Source organism: Phoenix dactylifera, unplaced genomic scaffold (assembly GCF_009389715.1).
Source record: "Phoenix dactylifera cultivar Barhee BC4 unplaced genomic scaffold, palm_55x_up_171113_PBpolish2nd_filt_p 000768F, whole genome shotgun sequence".
Lineage (NCBI taxonomy): Eukaryota > Viridiplantae > Streptophyta > Magnoliopsida > Arecales > Arecaceae > Phoenix > Phoenix dactylifera.
In genome coordinates this window covers 127,306-150,174 of record NW_024068139.1, presented here as the reverse complement: position 1 = coordinate 150,174, position 22,869 = coordinate 127,306, and the positions used below count along the sequence as shown (strand labels likewise).

The 22,869-nt window shown below is 40.0% G+C and overlaps 1 long non-coding RNA gene across 1 annotated transcript; it reads right to left on the bottom strand.

The window, feature by feature from the left end:
• Positions 1–10,259: 10,259 nt before the first annotated feature.
• Positions 10,260–21,706, bottom strand: LOC120107108. The gene is made up of 2 exons (XR_005509055.1): positions 21,503–21,706; positions 10,260–10,482 (listed from the first exon to the last, which is right to left on the bottom strand). It is a non-coding gene; the product is annotated as an uncharacterized LOC120107108 (long non-coding RNA).
• Positions 21,707–22,869: the final 1,163 nt, after the last annotated feature.

Genomic DNA, 22,869 nt, shown 5'->3' with positions numbered 1-22,869 from the left:
CGCTTATCAGAAGTGGCTTAATGATCGCACTACCGTACGCTGCATCATGAGGGCTTCGATGAATGACGAATTTAGTCGTAAATTCGAAGAAGCACGGCCTGTGGAAATATTTCAAATGTTGAAAGAGTCTTTTGGGACACCTGATGATGTCGAACGACATAAGACCTCCTGTGTGATTTTCAATGCCCGCATGAGGGAAGAGGAATCAATCACAGAACATGTATTGTACATGGTCGAGAAAATTGATCTCCTGAGTAAACTTGGTTTTCCTTTGCACGAGCAATTGGGCAAGGATGCTATTTTGAACTCACTTCCCAAATCCTACCTGACCTTCCTTAGTCATTATAGAATGACTAAACCTGCAGTATCCTATCATGGATTGCTAGGTTTACTGCAGACCTATGAGAAGGATCACCAACTCTTTAAGGGGTCGGTGAATGTGGTGGGTGGAACTTCTGCAGGTCGTTCTTCCTTTAAGAAAGGAAAGAAAAAGAAGGTAAATAAAGTTCGTGCTGGGGCTTCTAAGCCCAAACAGATTATGAAGCAGAAATCTGATCAGAGTAAGGCAGAATGCTTCTTCTGCAAGAAGCAGGGTCACTGGAAGCGGAACTGTCCGGCTTATTTAGCGTCCCTTGATCCAAATAGGCCAAAGAAGAAAATGCAGCAAACAGTTGCTGCACAAGGTAATTATATGATAACACCTTGTAATTTTTCTGTTTATGATTCTACTACCTGGGTATTGGATACCGGAAGTCCAATTAATATTTGCAATTCTTTGCAGGGACTTCAAGTAAGTAGAAGATTCAAGAACGGCGATCGATTCCTAAATGTTGGTGATGGAAGATCTGTTCCAGTCCTAGCTTTAGGAGTCATTGAGTTGTTTTTTGAGTCTGAAGTAGTTATGTTAGATGATTGTCACTTTTGTCCAGCATTCTTGATGAATGTCATCTCTGTAGGCTTTTTGGCCAAGAATGGTTATACCTTTTATATAAATGAAAGATTTTGTGATATCATTTTGAATGATACTAAAATTTTCAGTGGACAAATGAAATATGGCATTTATACTCTATCATTGCCTGTGAATGTAATGTACACATCTAATAAACACCCTAAATTAGATAAAGTCAATGAAACCTATTTATAGCATTGCCGGCTTGGTCATATAAACAAAAACAGGATAAACAGGTTAGCCCAACAAGGCATTTTAGAAATCAATAATTGTGAATCATTGCCAACTTGTGAATCTTGTCTTCTGGGTAAAATGACTAAGTCACCTTTTTCAGGAAAGGGTGAACGAGCCAGCGATGTTCTTGGCCTCATACATACTGATGTATGTGGACCTATGAACGTAAGTGCCAAAGGTGGTTATGCCTACTTCATAACCTTCACAGATGACCTATCCAGGTTTGGGTATATCTATCTGATGAAGCATAAGTCGGAATCATTTGAAATGTTCAAACGATTTCGTAATGAAGTAGAAAAACAGACTGGAAAGAGTATTAAGATCCTTTGGTCAGACCGAGGAGGAGAATACCTTTCCAGTGATTTCTTGACTTATCTAGAGGAGAATGGGATTCTCTCACAATGGACCCCTCCAGGAACACCTCAGCACAATGGTGTATCCGAAAAGAGGAATCGAACTCTGTTAGACATGGTTCGATCCATGATGGGGTTTACTAGTCTGCCTCTATCTTTTTGGGGTTATGCTTTAGAGTCTGCGTGTATAATACTAAATAAGGTTCCAAGTAAGTCTGTTGAGAAGACTCCATATGAGATATGGACTGGGCGTAAGCCGACACTTTCATACCTTAGGGTTTGGGGATGTCCGGCTTATGTTAAACGTTCTCAAACTGACAAACTGGGTCCTAGGTCCGATAAGTGTTATTTTGTAGGGTACCCCAAGCAAACTAGGGGTTATTACTTTTACCTTTCTAATGAACAAAAGGTGTTCGTAGGACTTAAGGCAACATTTTTGGAAAAGGAATTCCTTGGTGAAGGAATTGTTGCCTCTAAGGTTGAACTTAGTGAAGTTCAGCAGGTGGAAGATTTAACACAATCTACTGAACCCACAGAATCGGTTTTGATTAGATCAAATCCGGAGCCCAATGTAGAAGCACCATTAAGGCGATCCGGTAGAGTACCGCGTCAAGTGGATAGATACTACGGTTTTTTTGGTCCATGACGCGGATCCTATTGAGCTCGATGAGAACAATGAGGATCCGATCACCTATATGGATGCTATGCAGAGGTCCGACTCTGAGTTGTGGCTTAATGCCATGAAATCCGAAATGGAGTCCATGGAAATCAATAGTGTATGGACACTAGTTGATCCACCCGAAGGGATAAAACCCATAGGGTGCAAATGGATCTTCAAAAGAAAGAGAGGCGCAGACGGAAAGGTGGAGACCTATAAAGCCCGTCTGGTTGCCAAGGGATATCGTCAACGTTATGGTATCGATTATGACGAAACTTTTTCTCCTGTGGCAATGCTAAAATCTATTCGGATCATGCTAGCTATAGCAGCATATATGGATTATGAAATCTGGCAAATGGATGTGAAAACAGCTTTTCTAAATAGAGAGCTGGAAGAAGAGGTGTATATGATACAACCTGAGGGTTTTACATCCATAGACGAGTCCAAAGTATGCAAGCTACAAAAGTCCATTTATGGACTTAAGCAAGCTTCTCGAAGTTGGAACATACGTTTCGATAAAACTATCAAAACATATGGCTTCGTTAAGAACGAAGAAGAACCTTGTGTCTACAAGTGGGTTAACGGTTCAGTGATCACATTTCTTATGTTGTATGTGGATGACATTCTCTTAATTGGGAATGACATTCCTGCATTACAAAATGTGAAACTCTGGCTGTCATCACAGTTCTCCATGAAGGATCTGGGAGAAGCATCCTACATCCTAGGGATGAAAATCTATAGAGATAGATCTAAGAGGTTGCTTGGATTGTCCCAATCCACGTACATCGACACTATGTTGAAGCGGTTCAACATGGAGAATTCCAAGAAGGGCTATCTTCCGATAGGCCAAGGAATTTCTCTCTCTAAGAAAGATTATCCGACAACTTCCGAAGAAAGAGAGCGTATGAGTAGAATCCCATATGCTTCTGCAGTAGGTTCTATTATGTACGCCATGACATGTACAAGACCGGATGTTGCTTACTCACTAGCAGTAGCGAGTAGGTATCAGTCTAATCCAGGTGAGAACCATTGGAAGGTGGTAAAAACCATCCTTAAGTATTTAAGAAATACTAAGGACCAATGGTTAATCTATGGAGAATCTGACTTAAAACTTGTGGGGTTTACAGACTCTAGTTTTCAATCAGACCATGATGACAGTAAGAGTATGTCAGGATTTGTGTTTACCCTGAATGGAGGAGCAGTCTGCTGGAAAAGTTCCAAGCAGCATTCAGTAGCCGATTTTGTATGCGAAGCAGAGTATGTTGCTGTATCAGATGCGGCAAAAGAAGCTGTTTGGATCAAGAAGTTTGTAAATCAACTTGGTGTTGCTCCCTCAATCAACGGTCCAGTTCTTTTGTATTGTGACAATACTGGAGCTATTGCACAAGCGAAGGAACCAAAGTCTCACTATAAGACCAAGCACATTTTGCGTCGCTACCACCTTGTACAAGAGATTGTGGAACGAGGTGACGTCAATCTTCAAAAGATCGATGGAAAGGAGAACCTAGCTGACCCATTCACTAAAGCCCTTTCTGTAAAGGAGTTCGATTATCACAAATCGAAGATGGGTATTAGATACCGTACAAATTGGCTTTAGTTCAAGTGGGAGTTGTTGGGAATTGTGTCCCAAAGCCAATTTTTATTGTAAGAATAATGTATATGTTTTATTTAATGAATAATAAAATCTATTCTGGCATTCTTTTCATCACAAGTGTTGCATCTTCAAATAGAAACTCCTGTGTATTGTGATGAAGTCCTTAGGACTAATTTAGTGGATAAAGGAGGTTTTATCATTTAGTCCTTAAATTGGTTCGCGACCGATTGACAAGCTATTAATTGGACAATAGCTATGTCAAGTATAGGTCGTTGTATGCCATTTAGTTGGTTGTCCTCTTAACCAAGGAGTGTGGAGACACTGGTATGGCATATAGGTGAGATGTAGGAGTACATCGTCGCTGAACAGTGACTCACCTGTTGAGCACTCCACTGTCAAGAGTTAGCTCACAAAGCATATGGGCATAAGTATCCCTTAGACCTGAGACTATCACGGTGACTTGCAAGCAGCTCACTGTACTTTGGCACTGAACGATCTGAATTTCTAATTCAGATATTGAAAAGTTGCTGGGTGCAGTCAAGTACTCGCGAAGTATGTGTATGAGTCAAGAAGGGATTGACCGCTCCATATTATAGGAGTTAATGTTTCGCTGTGTTTTAATTTAGTAAAACCTTGGCCAGGGTAAACCAAGTGATTGGTCACTTGAATTTAATTAATTGAAATACAATATGGATGACCGGACCAAAGTGTGACAGTTCACTTTAGGTCATCTTGAGCATCGTTGGTCAAAAGGATGAATTATGCGGGTAACCATATGAATGGGTTCTTGAATGTTGCTTTGCATATTCGACCTATCCGGACGTCGGGTATCATTGCTAGATGGTCACCTCGATTAGTGCATGAAGTGGTTCATGTACTACCGGCTTAGTGTTCGAACCTATCGGAGTCACGCACATAAGTCAAGTTAAGTAGGAAGGACTTGATCCAATTTAATTGAGAATTAAATTGTGGGTCATGTGAGATTTGGTTTTGTCTATGTTCAGCTAGCACTGAACATGAGGTACATACTGAATTTCATGGATGTGTATTTCATTATGTCTGTATTCTGGCTTAATCAAGTTTCAATTAATGTAATTGAAATTGATTTGGGCTCATTTGTTGAGTATGGTTTTGAATTGGATTCAAATAAATGTAATTGGGCTTTATGATGATTTATTCCATATTTATTCTAGTCCAAGTGTGACTCGGATTGATCTGAAAATTGAACTAATTGGAGTTCACATTAATCAGATTCATGTGGAATTTTTTCGGATCCAAAATCTTTCAAATTGGTCTTCAATTTGGTTTAGAACCAATAATGGACCCAAGCCCATTTAATTCAGCCCATTTGAATTAACCCATTTAAGAAAAGTCAATTTGAATTGGGAATTTACTTAGATGCCCTCCTAAATTAATTGACTCGTTTCTGTGTTTCTTCTTCGGTCCACATAAGCCTGTGAACCACTTTTTCTGCTGAAACATTCTCCCGTGAACCACGTTTTTTCCCTTCTTCCGAACACATAAATTGACCGCTTGATCTTCCTCATCCTGCAACCATTTGAAGATCCGAAGAGACGTGTCTCTTCGGTTTTCAAAACTCTTTAATATAGTGCTGATTTAAATGAAATCAAACGGTTCAAAAAATTCAATAAAATCATGAAACGTTTGGCGTTCACTCTTCCCTTTTGGCGTTTTTTCTTCCCTGGTTCAGCCTTGTCTTTGCCTATAAATAGGCTAGCTTTCTCTTCATTCATAGCTAGAAATTTTATTTGGGGAGAGGGGAGATTCATGATTTTTTTGAGTAGCCTGTAAAAGAGAGAAAAAGGAAACGGGAAGAAAGAAAAAAAAAAAAAGAAGGGAAGAAAGAATTTTTGAAATTCTTTTCTTCCAGAGGTTTATTTGCAAAAGGGTTTTTGCACTATACAGACATCATCCTACCTTCCTGCATTTCTTGGCGTGCGTGTGAAGTAGAGCGTCCGTACATCCGGGCCTCGCATAGCACCAGATCCACCAGTACCAGATCCGGCACCAGATCCAGTTCTAGATCCAGTTCCCGATCCAGTACCAGATCTAGCATCCGATCCAGTATCTGATCCAGCACTTGGCCCTGTACCAGATTCTGTTCCAGAGTACCTCGACCATCTTCCACTACGGGATCGAGGTATGGTAAATATAATATAGTTATGTTATTTATTTATACCTGTTATAAATAAATAGATAAAATTTTAAAACTGATTTTCTGACCTGGCATCCATTTTTATCGGATTTTGCGGGATATTTTTCCTTCAAAACCCACCTCCCGATAGCTGTCTAGCATTTATATTATCAGTATGGTGTCTTATTCTGCATATGCATGTGATAGAGGGGAGTTATTGCTGGTTCACCTGGGGCGTAAAACCCACCTTCCGATAGCTGTCTAGCATTTATATTATCGGTATGGTGTCTTATCCTGCATATGCATGTGATAGTAGGGAGTTGTTGCTGGTTCGCCTGGGGCGTAAAATCCACCTCCCGACAGCTGTCTAGCATTTACATTATCGATATGGTGTCTTATCCTGCATATGCATGTGACAGTAGGAAGTTGGTGCTGGTTCGCCTGGGGCGTAAAACCCACCTCCCGATAGCTGTCTTGTTGATGATTCAGCCTATTGACACCTGATTTATATGATTCAGTACTATGACCTGTTGAGCATATTCATGTTATCATACATACTTATTTGATTATTTTATATATGCTCCAGATGAGTTGATTGGGATTGTGATGATTTACTCCTTATTTCTTATGTTGAGTTATGTGTATCCTGTTCTTGACGACTGCTCATATGCTCTTGAGATTTTACCTCGAGCCATGATTATATCTTGTCTCATGTGCATAGTACTCTCTACTCCACTCACTGAGTATTCATATACTCACTCTCCAGTTTGGTGTTTTTGATTGCAGGGCAGGTATTGTATAGAGAGGAGCAGGGTTAGAGATTGCCTGCTAGCTGTGCCGCTCCATAGTATAGTATAATGTAGATAGAGGTTTATACCCTTTTGGTGTATTATAAACCTTCTATTGTATATAGTGTATAGTTACAGTCATAGATCCTGTTGTGGATATGGGTTTGACCATGGATGGAATGGAAACCAGATTTTTATACAGACGAGTTATATGCCTGTGATGATGTATTGATATATATTGTCCAGGTTCATTATGTGACAGATTATGTGATTGCTGCTCTGATAGGGAGTGTTGTTGTATGTATTGAGATAATCCTGACAGGTCACCATAGAAAAGGTGATCATTTTGTGCATGCATCATGCCAAAATTTTTCAGAATTTATTGATGATTGATAGGTAGTAGGGTTCTACGTGGTGGCTAGTGGCCTTATGCCTACCCGCACCCTAGGACCGTCGCGGCGGCCCGCCGGAAGCGGGGCGGGGGTCGTGACATCCTAATCCAATTAGGACTCTAGGAATCCTTCTTCAAGTAGGATTCGTATTTTAAGTCCAACTAATCAATCCCCAGTGTTCCTTCTTCAACTGATTATCAATCGAATTGATTACTCGTGATTCATAATCACATTTCAACCATCGGATCGGTCAATACTTCTAGTGTGTGTGACCCCATAGGTTCTATTCTGACTGGTAGTGAGATATATTGCGATCTCTGTCACAATATCATTGAAAACTCCTTTCAATGGGTTGGAATGATTCCAACTCAACTCATTAGGATTTATCGATCATCGAGATATTCCTTGTGAGTCTCACCATCCACCAGTGACACCTAGCAGCATGTAGTGGCTACCCAGCAGAATAGATTGATGAACCTCTAGGTGCAGTTATTATGTGATACAGTCCTTCTATCGTGGATCCCTACAGGACGGAGGTCATGGATAACTCGTCAAACCCCTTCGTCTGTTATATGTCAAGATATATTCGACTTAAGTTCGAGAGCGGAGAACTCTTTCTCCACTGTGCAATCTGCTCCGGCCGAGGTCTTACGAACTCAGTCTTATAAATCACATAGGATCTCTCCTTATCTATCAAAGTCGATAGATTCCTTATAGGTGCATACCCTACTCCTACAGTGAACCTACTGCAGCCAATCTACACTGCATGGACCCATATGGCTAGAGACCATGTATATGTGCAGTCAAACTACAATAACCTCACTGTGAGTAGCCGAAGCATCGCAGGTCAAAGGACCAGTCACACTACTGCAACATCAAGCAAGTCACTGACGAGTGGATAGACATCCAAGTGACTTCTTGTCTTGGTCACGCTCAGTACCCTTATTCTCTTACAAGCACCTGTACTATTACTTCAGTGTCTCCACACCGTGGACTCGAGTCTCGTCCATCCATAGGGAAAGTAATGTGTGCACTGATCTCATCGGATTGTTCACCGTCCTCGTGATGATCCATCGATCAGGAGCGTTTAGAAATTAATCACTAATGATACATGGCTCAAATTCTCAACTCTTGAGAATATGCATCATCATCTTATTAATTCCTTGGACGATTCATAGACACAATAACAATATGAATGAAAAAGATGCCTTTCATTTATTCAATAATAAATAGTCAAGTACAAAATTATGTCCCTAGAATTAACAATGTGTCAGCCAGATTGGCTTCTAGGGCATACATCTAACAATACAACGAATTTATACCTTATTTTCTTCTTCTACAAAACGATGGAAAATTTTACAAGATAATGTATCTACATTAACTCTTAAACCTTTGTCACAAACACGTTGGGAAAGTCGTATTGAAAGTGTCAAAACAATTAAACATCAAGCTCCTAAAATAAGAGATGCCTTAGTTCAATTAGCGGAAACTAGTGAAGATCCTAAAATAAAGAGTGAAGCCATATGCTTAGCTACATATGAGATTTGAAAATTTTGAATTCTTATTAGGCATAAATATTTGGTACGATATATTGTTTGCTGTTAACTCAGTTAGTAAGAACTTATAATCTGAAGACATGCATATTGATGTTGCTATAGATCAATTAAAAGGACTTCTTTTTTATTTGAAAAGTTATAGGAAAAATGGATTTATGAATGCTTTGATTTCATCTAAAGAAATTGCAAATGAAATGGAAATAGAACCTACATTTCGTGAAAAAACGTGTGACCCGTAGAAAAAAACAATTTGATGAAAATACTGATGATTGAGACAACAAGATTAGCTGAAGAATCTTTTAGAATTGATTACTTTTTATATATAGTAGATCAAGCTATTTCTTCAATTCAAAATAGGTTTGAACAATTCACCATATATGAAGATGTTTTTGGTTTTTTGTTTAATTTTAGAAAGTTAAAATCTTTGAATGAAGAGAATTTAAAAGTGTTGCCTTAATCTTGAAAACTTTTTAAAGCACGCTGAATATTCTGATATTGATGGTCTTGATCTGTTTTCGGAGTTAAACGTTTTAAAAGAAGTTTTACAAATAGAAACTAGGACCCCTATTGATACTTTAAGTTTTATTTAAAAAAACAGATTCTTTCCAAATGCATGCATTACTTACAGGATATTGTTAACAATACCTGTAACAGTTGCTTCTGTTGAAAGAAGTTTTTCAAAATTAAAGTTGATAAAATCTTATTTGCGGTCAACTATGTCCCAAGAAAGATTAAATGGATTAGTTATATTATCGATTGAAAATAGTATTTTAATGAATCTTGAGTACAAAAATTTGAATTAGTAATTTTGCATCTCAAAAAGCTAGACGGATTATTTTTAAATAAATTTTTAAAGTATTTTACACTTATTAAAAATTTATTATTATTATTATTATTTTTAAAAAGGCCTCTCTTAGTAAGTTCGCCTTAAGCCCCCAAATACATTGGGCCGCCCCTGAGTCACATTCACAAGATTCCTCAAGACCAGGTGGAAATATACCATGATTGTCCTTCTAAGTGTACATAACCGAATTTTTTTGATCATTTGTTGATGATTACCCATTGTAAAAATCTATAAATATATCCTAATATTTCTCAGATTTCTTGTGGTAAAACACAACCATTGAATTAACTTTATAAATTACAAATACAGATAACAAGTGACCTTACACCTAAAGGGGAAGAAAATGGGGCCGATGTTCCTCCAAATGATCTTACAAGGATCCTGCATAAGGGCACATGCATCTATTTCTCAACATAAAAATCTTTGAAACACTGTTAATAATCTCTACTATGTGCACCAAGTTTTAGCCATTTGCAACAGCTTGATTACATGAATATTATGCATCAGAGTGTCTAGAGGGTTGTTTTTTATAGCCTGTATGAAGGATTATTACCATCGCAGAAACTGCTGGTGCCTCTGACCGAAAAGTCGTAATGCTCTCGGTTTTGTGCTCAGGCTAGCTTTCAGACAAGAACCCGTTAAAGGAAACATTAGTCTCTGACAGCATTAATTTTTTTTAAAATCCTTTTATGTGTTAAGTATTTGACCAACTGGTATCGATTTATGACAGATCATATTTAGTAAAAGATATGACTTGAAGAGTATATTTAGTAAAAGATATAGTGTGCATTTATACAGATCATGGAAGCAAAAAATGATCCCAAAAAAGTTAAAGCAGCTATAGCAATACAAGTGTGCACACCTTTAAGACTTTGGAGTTTGCAAGACAAAAGGGAAATCCCAAATGTAAAGATTAAACACTCTGGAGAAATGTCCATGGCCCTCTTGCTGTCCCTATCCTGCACATGTTGAACATTTAATAAGGAAGCAGAGAAAATACTCAAGGTGCAGCACAGTAATTAAAAAAAATGTCAAAACCCAAAGTTTGTAACACTCATCTTCTGGACTTCTGATTGTGATTTCTGTTTGATAATCCTATTCTATGGTTCTTGGCACCAACGGATGATATGGTTAATATTCTGTCCATTTTTAGATTATACGCCATATTGAATATAATAATGCATTATATTATGACAGGATACCACTTCAATGGTCCCATAGAGAAGTGCTGTCGGCTCTGAGTAATGTAATGGGATGGTCCCATACCTAGTGGAGGGTGCCATTATGGACCTATGAACAGAATTTTAATTCAAGGTTTACTATAACAGCTGTTATAACAATTGCAGAGCCTTATGTTATACATGTATGTAAATGGGTGATGGCTCTAGTACTATGAAATAACAACCATCACTTGACCTTGTACAGTTCATCTAATCAATACATTATTTCTTTTAAAAAAATAAAACTTCCATATCAACTGAAAATATTATCTTATGTCAAGACTTGCATGATCAAGTAACATTTCATTATTAATTTCCATAACACTACTGGTTAGTAATGGTTTTAAAAGAGCAATTATGTTATTCCAGAGAACTCAATCAGGGACTGGACTAGGCAATAAACGACCATTTTTTTCCATTCAAATAGTAATAGCAGATTCAAAAGTGAACAGTTATGATAAGATAATGACATTGCCAAAACCTTGTTTTCAATGGAATGGAGATAACAACATATTTTTTTCATATTCCATGTTGTCAAAGCATCATTCTGTTACAACAAATCTATTTTGAACTCTGAACACTATGATGAATTATGGATTCTTCCAGGATTGACACTACTGTCATGCATATTAAGACTGACGAAGAATTGTTCTTCCTTTTTAACCAACAAGAGGATGGCTAGCTGGTAGAAAATAGATTTCTTACTGCATTAAAAAGTATAATACCAGACATATTCAAAAATACCAACCATTTCCTTCCAAACCCTATCACTGAGTTTTGGCTATAACATTTTGAAAGATCAGCCAGATCACTTGTCGATTTTAAAGTTGCTAACCATTTCACTATTTCAAAATTGAATATAAGATATTTATATATTCATTGATTTTATTTAAAAAATGTAAAGAGTACTTGTTCTACGATTACACTGCTAAGACGGAAAAGGCATTTGTTGCCACTCAGCATCAAGGGACTTTAGTGATTTGATATGGCAACTAATGTGGTGATGATTAAAAACTATTAGAAGATAATATTATTAGCAATAGAATCTCAAAAGTTAAGTGGACTGAGGTGGTAGAATTTACCGATGGAAAAATTATTTTGACACCCCCTCAACTTAGAGCTAGTTTCATACCGAGTTTAAAAGGTTTCAAAGTAGTCCCTGAAGTTAGCTAAGTAGTTTAATATGATCCTGCCATCCATCTTCGTTTACCCGAGCTCAAGGGATTCCATCATGTGATGGTCATATGAGACTTTTAGGATTGAGATACCCTTATGAGGAGTGATTTAGATGGATAGAAGAGATGAAGAAGGATGGAGAGAAGGGACAAGAATAGCGGCAGGATTTAGAGAGGAGGAAATGTTGGAAGAGGAGGTGGTGGGATTGGGTGGGACTCAGGACCGGGTTAGATGGAGAGAAGGGATGAGGTTTAAAAAGGAGGAAGAGGGGTTGGAAGAGGCGGAGGTGGTGCGAGTGGGTGTGGCTTGAGACCAGGTTAAATAGAGAAGAGATGATGGCAATAGGGTTTAAAGAGGAGAAGATGGTGGGAGTGGGTGACGCTCGATACTAGGTTAGATGGAGAGGGATGAAGATGATGGCAGAATTTGAGAGGAGGATATGTTGGAAGAGGAGGTAGTGGGACTGGGTAAGACTTGGTGGAGCACAAGATCAGGTTAGATGGAGAGGAAATACCAGATTTAGAGAAGAGGACGTGTTGGAAGAAGAGGAGGTGGTGGGAGTGGATGGAGCTCAACTAGAACCAGGTTAAATATAGAGGAGGGATAGAAAGGAGAGATGAAGATGGTGGTGGGGTTTAAAGAGGAGGAGGATATGTTAGAAAAGGAGTTGGCGGAAGTGAGGAGGGATGATAAGAGGACACAAGAGGGCATTTTTTTGATAAATAATCCATTCCAGTAAGGAAAAAATTATCCTTTATGATAGTACTCTGATGGTGTTGGATTCCAAATAGGGTTTAGGACCACTAACTTCAAGGACCACTTTGAAACGTTTTAAACTAGAGAGGTACTAAGTAAAATTGATCCTAAGTTGAAGGTGTCTAGCTAATTTTTCCTTGATCAAATTTACTCATGTAAGAAACTATGAAATGGACCGAAATGAAATACATAATGGACTAGGTCCATGGCCCAGCCCACCACATGAGCCGCTACAATTTGAGGCAATGCCTTCTTTAATCAAAACCAGGGCCATGCCCTTTTTTTCTTTACACCACCATATCCACCGCCTCTCTCCTTCTCTCACAATATCTTTTCCACACACACTCTCTCTCTCTCATCCCCATCTGCATACTCTCTAAGTTTTGGATTGTGGTTCCACACCTCTTCTCAAATCATAGCTTTGCTATCGATAATATGTGGAGCTAGGGAGCATGTCTTCTTTAGAGAAAGTAATTTCCACCTAGGATTTTCTTTAACATTGAGGGCTTTGGATCTGATCCCACCATGCCACGTATAGAATAGGATTGGGACGACAAGGCTCCTCTGGTCCAGGTTGCCAAGCTCCAAAATATAGAATAGGATTGGAATGGCAAGGCTCCTCTGGTCCAGGCTACCAAGCTCCGAAAAGGCTGAGACAAAAGTGGAGTTTGCGAGCAAGAGCAATGGCAGCACTAAGCTCAAGAGCCTCCATTACAAGGTGATAGAGAGTTATGCCTACAGGGAGCGCAGCAAGAGTAGAGAGGAAAGTTGTGGATTTGGTGCTATATATGCATTAAATGGTTGTTTGCTATACTTTTTTGCATTGGTAAGAGGCATCAATCCTTCTTATAGAGATCGGATAATGCATAACTTGTCATGGTTGCCATTCAAATTTGAGTGCTTGGTAGCAGTATTTATGTGATTATTGATTTCATAGTAATTTGGATTGGATTCTTTTAATTCATTCTTTATGCTAATTGCAATGCATGATGCAAAAGCCAAAAGATAAATGCACAAACTAGAGCATACCCACTAAAAGAGACTTGAAATATATATGTCTACAAGTTGAAGGAGATCAGCAAGCCATTCGATTATGGGAAATTGCCTAGAAGATTGAGTGGACCACTTGACTCCTCATGGGTCAGTGAAGCGATTGACCAAGGTTAGGTCGTGCATAGAGCTACATTTATGATAGACTAGGCTTGGCTAGATTAGAGCTTTGGTACAAATAAATCATGACAGTATTCAGAGCTTGCCAACAAATTTTTATTGATGTTTTACAATTTTGCTAAAAGACACAAAATAGGAGCCTTAACTTAGGGTTTGATTACTTTCCAACTAGGATGGTTTTCTTACGGATGGGTCACTCAGCCAATATATTCTTTTAGAAACCCTGTCCAGCTGCAGTTCCCCAACTGCCTAAACACTTCATGACTATGCTTTGTACAATAAGCTTGATTGTCTTTCTCAATAATAAACATATGCAAAGGCCAAGTCACATTATAAGCTACAATGAGCCAACTGCCACTACATATATGTTCTATTCTTGAACTCAATTTGTGCTTTTCTTCTCATTTTATCACTATAGAGTTTTATTCTAGAACCATTATTAACCAGGTAAGGGCTTTAGTGGCTATGTTTTGAAATTATCTATACTTCTTTCTATGTATTAGAGAAGATTGTGCTTGAGAAGGGCTTTCTTGTTTGAACTTAGCATTCGGTAAGTAATCATAACCTAGCTAGAATATTTGCATTATATATCTGTAAAATGCAAGGTCCATCGAACCAGTACCAGAACTATTGACCCTAAAAGATGAATTTTGATGATCACAAAAATAATTGAGTTAAATATGTACTCTAATGATGTTGGTTTAAATGTGAAGGGTTAAATCTCTAGACGAAAATTGCACCTACAAACTCCAAAGAATCAAGAAAAACAAAATCAAGAAATCTGAAAATTTTGTCTGTAAACTGCGTGAGCCGACCCTTATGTTTAAGGAGTTGACCCTCGTGTAGTTCAAAAGAAACAGAGAAGAATCACCGCCTGAGACTAACTAGATGAGCCGACCCTTGTGCTTTAGGAGTCGACCCAATATCTACATGAGTCAACCCCCGACATGGAAGAGTCGACTCTCGAAGCCAGCGCAAGAACTTTATATGAACTGAAGAAATGAGCCGACCTTTGTGGTTAAAGAGCCGACTCGTTATCTACATGAGTCAACCCCCGACATTGAAGAGTCGACCATTTGAGGCTAGAGTAGGAATTTAATATGGATTGAAGGAAAGAGCCGACTCCTATGCTTAGTAAGCCATCTTCCTCAATACATGGGACGACCCCTGAACTTGGAGAGCAGACCCCTGTTATCCTGACAGCTCCAACGGCTACTTTCAACAGTACTTTTGCTGGGTGCCAATGGATAATTTCTTGGTGTGACAGCTATTTGGTACTTTCTGGTCAGTATGTAGCCTATAAATTCAAAAGAACGACAAGGGAAAAGAAAAGAGAAAATCTAGACTCAAAAATCTAAGCTTCCAAAGATCAAATCCTCACAAGAGAGAACTCAAAGAGAAAAACCATTGTGTAAGGAAATAGTTGGGATATTCAACATAGAGTTGTTGGTGTGCTATCAAGACTTTTAGCTGCAGCCAACGACCATCTTCAAAACTTTATATTTACATTTATTATTTTATCTATTTTGAAGCTTAATTTACATTGTTACATCATTTATTACTTAGCTTTAATTCTATTGTAACAGTTTCAATTGTTCTGAAACTGGTAAAGGTTCTTCCAAATCTGAATTGGAAGTTGTTGAATCAGAAGATTCAACAAAGGAAAAGGTTTTGGTTGGTGAACCTGTGAAAACCGACTGGGTTGTTTGTAAGCCCGAAAAACAAACGTGTAAAGGTTTTGGTTGGTGAACTTGTGAAAACCGACCGGGTTGTTTGTAATCCCAGAAAATAAACGGGTTAAGATTTTGGTTGGTGATCCTGTGAAAACCGACTGGGTTCGTTGTGATCTCGAAAAACGAGTTGGATTGTGAGCTCGAAAAACGACCGTGCTGTAATCAGGAAGATTATAGTAAAATTTTCAAGAGTCTTGGAGAGTAGATGTAGGTGTGGGTTATACCGAACTACTATAAATTTTCTGTGTTTGTGTGTGCTTGTCTCTTTACACTTCTGTTCTTTAATTCCTGCCATTATTCATTCACTGCTTTAGCATTAATATCTTTCAAACTGAAATCTCTATTAATCCACTGCATTCTAGCTAAAAAGTTTTTAAAACCCAATTCACCCCCCCTCTTGGGCTGCATATCTGGGTAACAAGTGGTATCAGAGCCCGGAACTCAACCCTCTTTGATCTAACCATCAAGAGTTAAAGATCAAAGAGGCAATCTACAAATAGGCCACCACTTTTAATGGCACCAACTATTAGAAGTAGGCTTTTTAGCTCGTCTTTTTTCTCTTTTCAAAGCCTGAGGTTTAGAAAGTGATGAGTTGTGATTGGGATGTGACCATAGAGCGAGATCTTGAATTTTGTTGGACATGACCTTGTGGTCTTGAAAAATTTCTTTAAAGTTAAACAATTTAAATTATTCTGCAGGTATATTGTAAATTGCTTAAGGTATAGTTATGGCATTGTTTGTAGTAGTTTCGGGATTGGCATTGCATCTAATTGAAGTTTGAAAATTTTAGTTAGTTTTGGAAATTATTACATGTTATTGGCTATTCTTAATTTGTTTTGTTTGGCTGGTTATCACCTCGCATGCTTATGGGACCCAGTCTATTGCATGTGCGGCAGATTGCCACATCCCTCAGAGCATGCCATTGGATCAGAGGCATGACAATGCATGAATGTTAAGGCATCCCCTATTTTTATATTAAGAAATGAGAATATATGCAACCTGTACGAGTTGCACAAATTGAGGACAACACAATGGAAAATCAATTGAGATAGTACATGCATATACAGCAAAAATATGAGGGGCCTTAGTAAGGATTGGAGAGAATGCAGGAAAGAAGAAAAAGACATCAAGTAATATGAATGGTAGCTGTGAGAACAGAAACAGAAAGGTTGAAATAATACCAAAGATGGTCCTAAATAGGAATGCTTGGCAAATAAAGATCCTTAAAGCCATTCCCTAACAGTCAAGATAAGACCGGATGCAAGGTTCGCGGTACCGATCGTACCGACGTACCGGTCGGCTCCGGTAACGGTACGGTACCGGTGCCGAACCGAGCCGAACTGATATTGTACCGATAGGGCACATTCGGCCTGGTTTCGACCTCATTGTCGTTTTTTTTTTTTTGGAGTTCTTTCACTTTTGGATATTTTTTTGATGTTTTTATGTTTAGGTTTGAGCACTCTCGGATATCTAAAATCGGGTCGAGTGGCGATGCTTCTCGTTAAGATCGGATCATCAGCATAATAGGAGGCAGATCAACCCATCCCTCTAACCAAGCGGCATTGTAGTCTTGTATGCTCAATCCTCGAGGAATGTGCGTCGGGTCATAAGAATTCTCGGATCTCTCGCTGAAGCTCTGGTTCTGAGAGGTGTTTTGATAAGGGGCCCATCCGAATATGCCGGCACCAAAATCCGACCCGTAAGACCCTCCGGGCTGCGCAGGATAGTAGCCACCGAAAGATGACTACGATGCACCATATCCATAGATTGGCTGAGGCCGCGGATAATAGGAAAGACTCGGAACTTGATACATCAATGGATCCGACTCCACATGGAAGATCATCTGCACGCATCCTGGCCTCTTGAACGACCTTGAGGAGCTCGTCTTCGATATGAAATGGTATCCGACCAGCCTTATCAGACGACCCACCTGGTCCTATTGTGCATGCGTAAATCTGAGACTCACCGTGTATCGAAAATTCTCCCTCTGGCTGTGTCTCATAAGTACCTACTGTCCTCCACTTCCTCCATGGCTAGTAGTCCATCACCACCAAAACCTTCATCGCTGCTGTCCAAGTCTCCTCTTCGACACTCCATTGGGCCATTTCCTTTCCTTTTCTTCTTGCTGGGATTGATGCCTCCTTCGAGTCGATGGTACTAGAGCGTCCTCTCCTCGCATAGAGGATCATCTCTCTGAACGGAAGCGTCGTACCAGTCATACGATGACTGGCTCCCCTCTAGCCACGTCATATCAGCTATAGGAGTGCGTGGAATGTTGCGTAGCCTATTGCTGTGATCGACCATGGACCTCGTGGCTATGATGCTGGCTGTCGTCGAGGCGATCCTGGTCATCAAGCTCGGGCTCCTGCTGCTGGCCGCAAGCCAGTCGAGCATAGATTATCATATCATCTATAAAAGTTCTATAGATGGATCTGCATAACTTAAGCATATACTTCCTTAATGCATTTAGCCTCAACCGCAGATTGTAGTGCACAATTAGGTCGTTGAGGCGCTTTTGTGTCAAACGATCCTCTGTTTGCTGTGGATGAGGCCGAAGTGGACAGTTGCGCTCACAGCCACTCAAGGAGACTGTTTGGGAGAGGATCCGAATAGCTATTCGCTTAAGATTTTTTGCAGATGCGCCAAAATGAATCCACCATTCAGCTGCAAAAATATTGAAGATAATTATATTTTACATATATGATGGCCTCATAGTTGAAGATAATTCAGATGCAGAGGTGTCTTGCAGATTTGTATTGTCCCTAGATTCATAGTTGTCTTGCTCATGACGCTGGTCGCTGTCCAAAGCTGTGCTGCCCTCTCTAAATAATTTGGTCTGTGGAAAGAAGCTTGTTGTAGTATGTCAATAATATAAGATCCGATATATTTACATATGTTACTAAATCATAGTTACCTCTTCTATACATGACGCGGCGACTTCTGGATCAGGCTCCATCTTTATAAATAACATTATGCAGAGCATGAAGAAGTTCATCATCCATACCAATTCCACTCTCGTACTGAAACCGAGGTTTCAGATAGTATGCTGACATACATGACACCATCTTAGTATAAATACAAATATATCAATCAGTATAATTATCAATATTATCGCTACCTGCTAGATGCAATTTCCTACCCATTTGGGCCCCACCGCCGCTCAATGATGTCGATGTACTCTTGGCATGGGCTACATCTGCCTCCATGATCTGAGCCTTTGCCTTCTCCATCATGTGATACAAAAAGCCCATCTGGGGTACCTCTCGCTATCCACGGCCCGCAGCACTTCATATAATGGTTGATAGCCTTGACTATCGCATTGGCCCGCTACCAGAATGACTGCCTGCTTACCAAGTCTTCCATCCTGCTTCCTTCAGTGCCGGCCTGGGCATATCTACTTTTCTGCCACTCGGACTAACAAACATCTGACGTAGGGCTCCTTTCTTCTCGATAGGCTATCAAGTGCAATGTAATTCGTAGCAAACCGTGTGACTCCTGGTCTAAGAATTTCTCCCCCTGCATACTTTCTCATTAATGAAAAAACCCAAGTATGGCTATAATATACCTCGTGATGCGTTGGGCTATCTCCATCGTATGTTGCACCCTACGGATCTTTCCAATATCCATCAGGATGAGGTCGATGCAATGTGCAAGCACATGGGATCCAGAAAATTTGTAGTCGCCGCTCCATCAAGACTGCTCGGCCAACTTATATTGCGGCCCGTTATCAGTGACGACCTGCACGATATTCTCGTCTCCAATCTGATCAATCACCTCCTCCATAAGTCTGAGGATGTATGAGGCGTTGTGCACCTTATCCGAAGCATCAACTGACTTGTGGAAGAAGGTCTTCGTATCACAGTATGTCAGAAAGTTGATGATTGCCCGCTTTTGTCGGACCGGTCCAACCATCATACATCAGAGTGAGCCCATATATGGGCCACTTGCTCTTATATGAGCAATGCAATTCTCTAGCTCCTCCTTATTGTTGTCAAGAAGCTCACCGTAGATGTCCTCGGGCCTGGAGGATCGACACCGGGACGGCAGATTGTATGGCAGAAATGGCAGACTTGTAGTATGTATTGTCTGCAGCATTCGCTGGAATGTGGTTGAAGTGGAACCAGGATCCAATAGCTCCCACATATTCTTCTTCTCCTTCCACATTGTGTCTACCCTTTGCCTGCTTCGAATCTCTCCTGGGGAAGGCATGCGGATCTACATCATGATTGACGCACCTGGTGGATCCCTCTGGAAGACTTCTTTCGGCCACCAAAACCACCCAGGATATATGCAATCCGGCTACGTCTTCTGCCCTCGCCCTCCTGACTAAGGTTGTCCTTTGAAACTCTGGATCTTATTTGCTTCCACCAGAACCGGCGCCCGACTCGAAAAACGAGGGCCCAAATCGAGCCCGATGCCTCGCCACCTCCTGCTGCCACCGATCATCCAGACTCGCCCGCATGGCAGCCTGGATCTGTGCCTCCTCCTCATCTGGACCCTCGACCTCCTGTGACTCCATCAAGTGATAGGAAGGTGCTTCTGCAGCTTGGCGTTCCACCTCCATTTTCTGCTTGGCAGCCCTCTCCTTGGCTGCTTTGATCTCAGCGATTTTTCCTCATCAGCTGACGGGTGCTCGGTGGGTACTCCGAGCATGCAGATATCTCACGAGAATTACCGGCTAAGTGCTGCTTTAATCTGGTTACTCCTCCTTCTTTGAAGCACTTTGTGGCAATAATTGCACTGAAACTGATGCCGTTCCACCGAGCATCTCCTTCCCATCTCCCAACCAATATTATGCTCTTGGGGTTGCCCTCTCCTTGATGGCTCCATTCCTACGACCACACTAATTTTTTTCAATTTCTATTTTTTTGTAATTAAAAATTAATTTTTAAATTTTTAATTAAATTATAAATTATATAAATTCTGTAAAAACAAAAGTTAATGTCACCATTAACATCGTCCATATATCGACAACATAAAAAAATTCAAGACGAAATGGAATCATTGAATCATTTCCTATTTTTTGGTAATTTTTGACGTAATTTTTTTAAGCAATTTAAATGAAATATTAAAAAAACAATGTAGGGGAAAGAAATTTTACCTTATTTAGTTTTTGCTGGATTTTTCTTCAAGAAAAACGACGTTCTCCGACCCTTCTGATTTTTTTTCACACCTTTCTCTTCTTTTCCTCCTCCTTTCTCTTCTTTTCCTCCTCTTTTCTCTCTGCCTTTTCTTCATCTAAGCTGACGGATTTGGCTTTAGCATTCGGTCGACTTTTATAACCAACCGTTGAGGCACTGTAGCATTTTGAAAAGTGCCACATTTTGCCACACGCGGCATTTTCGAAGTGCCGCACTTTCGAAGTGCCGCACCGGCACTTTCGAAGTGCCGCACCGGCACTTTCGAAGTGCCGCACCGGCACTTTCGAAGTGCCGCACAAAGTGGCACTTTGAAAGTGCCCCAGTGTGGCACTTTTTCTGAAAGTGCCCCAGTGTGGCCAGCCAGAGGCACTTTGAAAGTGCCACAGCGCTGGCACTAAATTTCAGCAGCGAACCGGTACGAACCGAGCCGGTTCGCACCGGTACGAAGCTCAAACCGAACAGATATGGGTCGGAACCGTTTTATATCCCTATACCGGACCGGTGCCAGTCGGTACCGGTCTGGTACGAGCTGAACCGACCTGTACCAGGTACGAGCTGAACCGACCGGTACAGGTCGGTTCAGCAGACCCTGACCGGATGGCTATGGTTATGGTTACACACAGTTTTAGAAGGTGGTTGCAGTATGCTAGTGATCAAGAGACTGCATAGTACATATTTGTTATGTAGGCTGCAAATGCAGTTACTATTTTTTTTAACTATTTAAAAATAAATAAAACCAGCAATCATGTAAAACATATTCACAAATGATATTTGGAAATTTACCTCCAAAAACCAGCAAACGTTCGTAGACTCATGTAGATCGCTAGAGCTACCCAGATTCCAACAAAACCATGACTAGAAGAGAGGACAATCAAGCATAAGATGCTGACAATGGCCACCAGGACCTGAATATAAAGAAGCATCATAAGTAAAAGAAGTAGAGAAAATTTATCTCCATCACAAACAAAACCAGTTCTCTAACTGCCATAGAATAAGAATTGCAAACTCTGATGCTCAAATGATGCCATCGACAAAAGCAAAGCATTAATTGGTGAGTAAGCGCCACAAACTGAAATGAAAGTGCAAATATTAGTCAATATTAAGAGACTGGATGATATAGAATTTCTAAAACCTATCATCAGCAATATTTCAAGGAGGACATATTGGTCATGGATCTGAAGACATTCAATTTGGTTTTATTGCACCAACAGATTCCTGGATTAAAAGCAAATGTAACAGACTCCATCCAAAGGTTTTCTCCAAACTGAAGGTGCAAGATACCGGTATTCTATATGCATGAGTCGCGAACATTGCACCTTGGTAAATAATCTTGACAAACTGCAAGCCAATTCCAGAGGAGGCAACACAGGACCAGACTGAATCAAACTCACTGGAAAACATAGTATAGCAAAGTCATTATTGGTTGAGACTGAGAGTAAATGAAATCGTAAATATGTGCACAGAAAATGAATGACATTGGTTAGAAAATAGACCTGCAAAACACGGATGCAGCAGCTCTTTGCTTTGGAGTGATCCTTTGAGCAAACGCACTCGCAAGAATTGCCTGGAAGATTCGATTTAACTGAGTTTGTTTACAATAAAAGGTTAGGACCATTGATGCCCCACTTATATCCATAAATCTGACCAGCTGAATGAACCTTTTAATGAATTGCTTGCGGGAGGCAGTCTTAAATGTCTAATCAACAGGAACTCTGCCTAAAGGTTTCAGAACATCCAGTGAATTTTTTGGGAATCAGGCCCAGAGTGCGTGGTGTATGTCTCAGTTTTAGGTGCCCATGATTCTCCAAGCATGAGCATTTAACCAGAAAACCAATATAAAATTTTCCTCTTTGGGTGTTGGATTTTGTCGGCAACTTGGCATGCAGATTTTGTACACTGTACTAACAAGCCCTGGAAAAACATTGCGCATATAGTTTGTGTGTGTAAAAAGACCATGTCTGCAGCAAAATTTCTCTAGCATTAAGATTCCATACAAGAATGAGCTTGGAGGTTAACATGCTATGCTCATATAGTATAATATGGTCACCCTTGAGTTACCAAAAGTGGGTTTGGATGAAGGAGTGGACTTCGGTGAGGGTCTAGGAAGCAGGTCTCTTAAAAAATATCCAATAAGGGAGCAACCAGGAAGT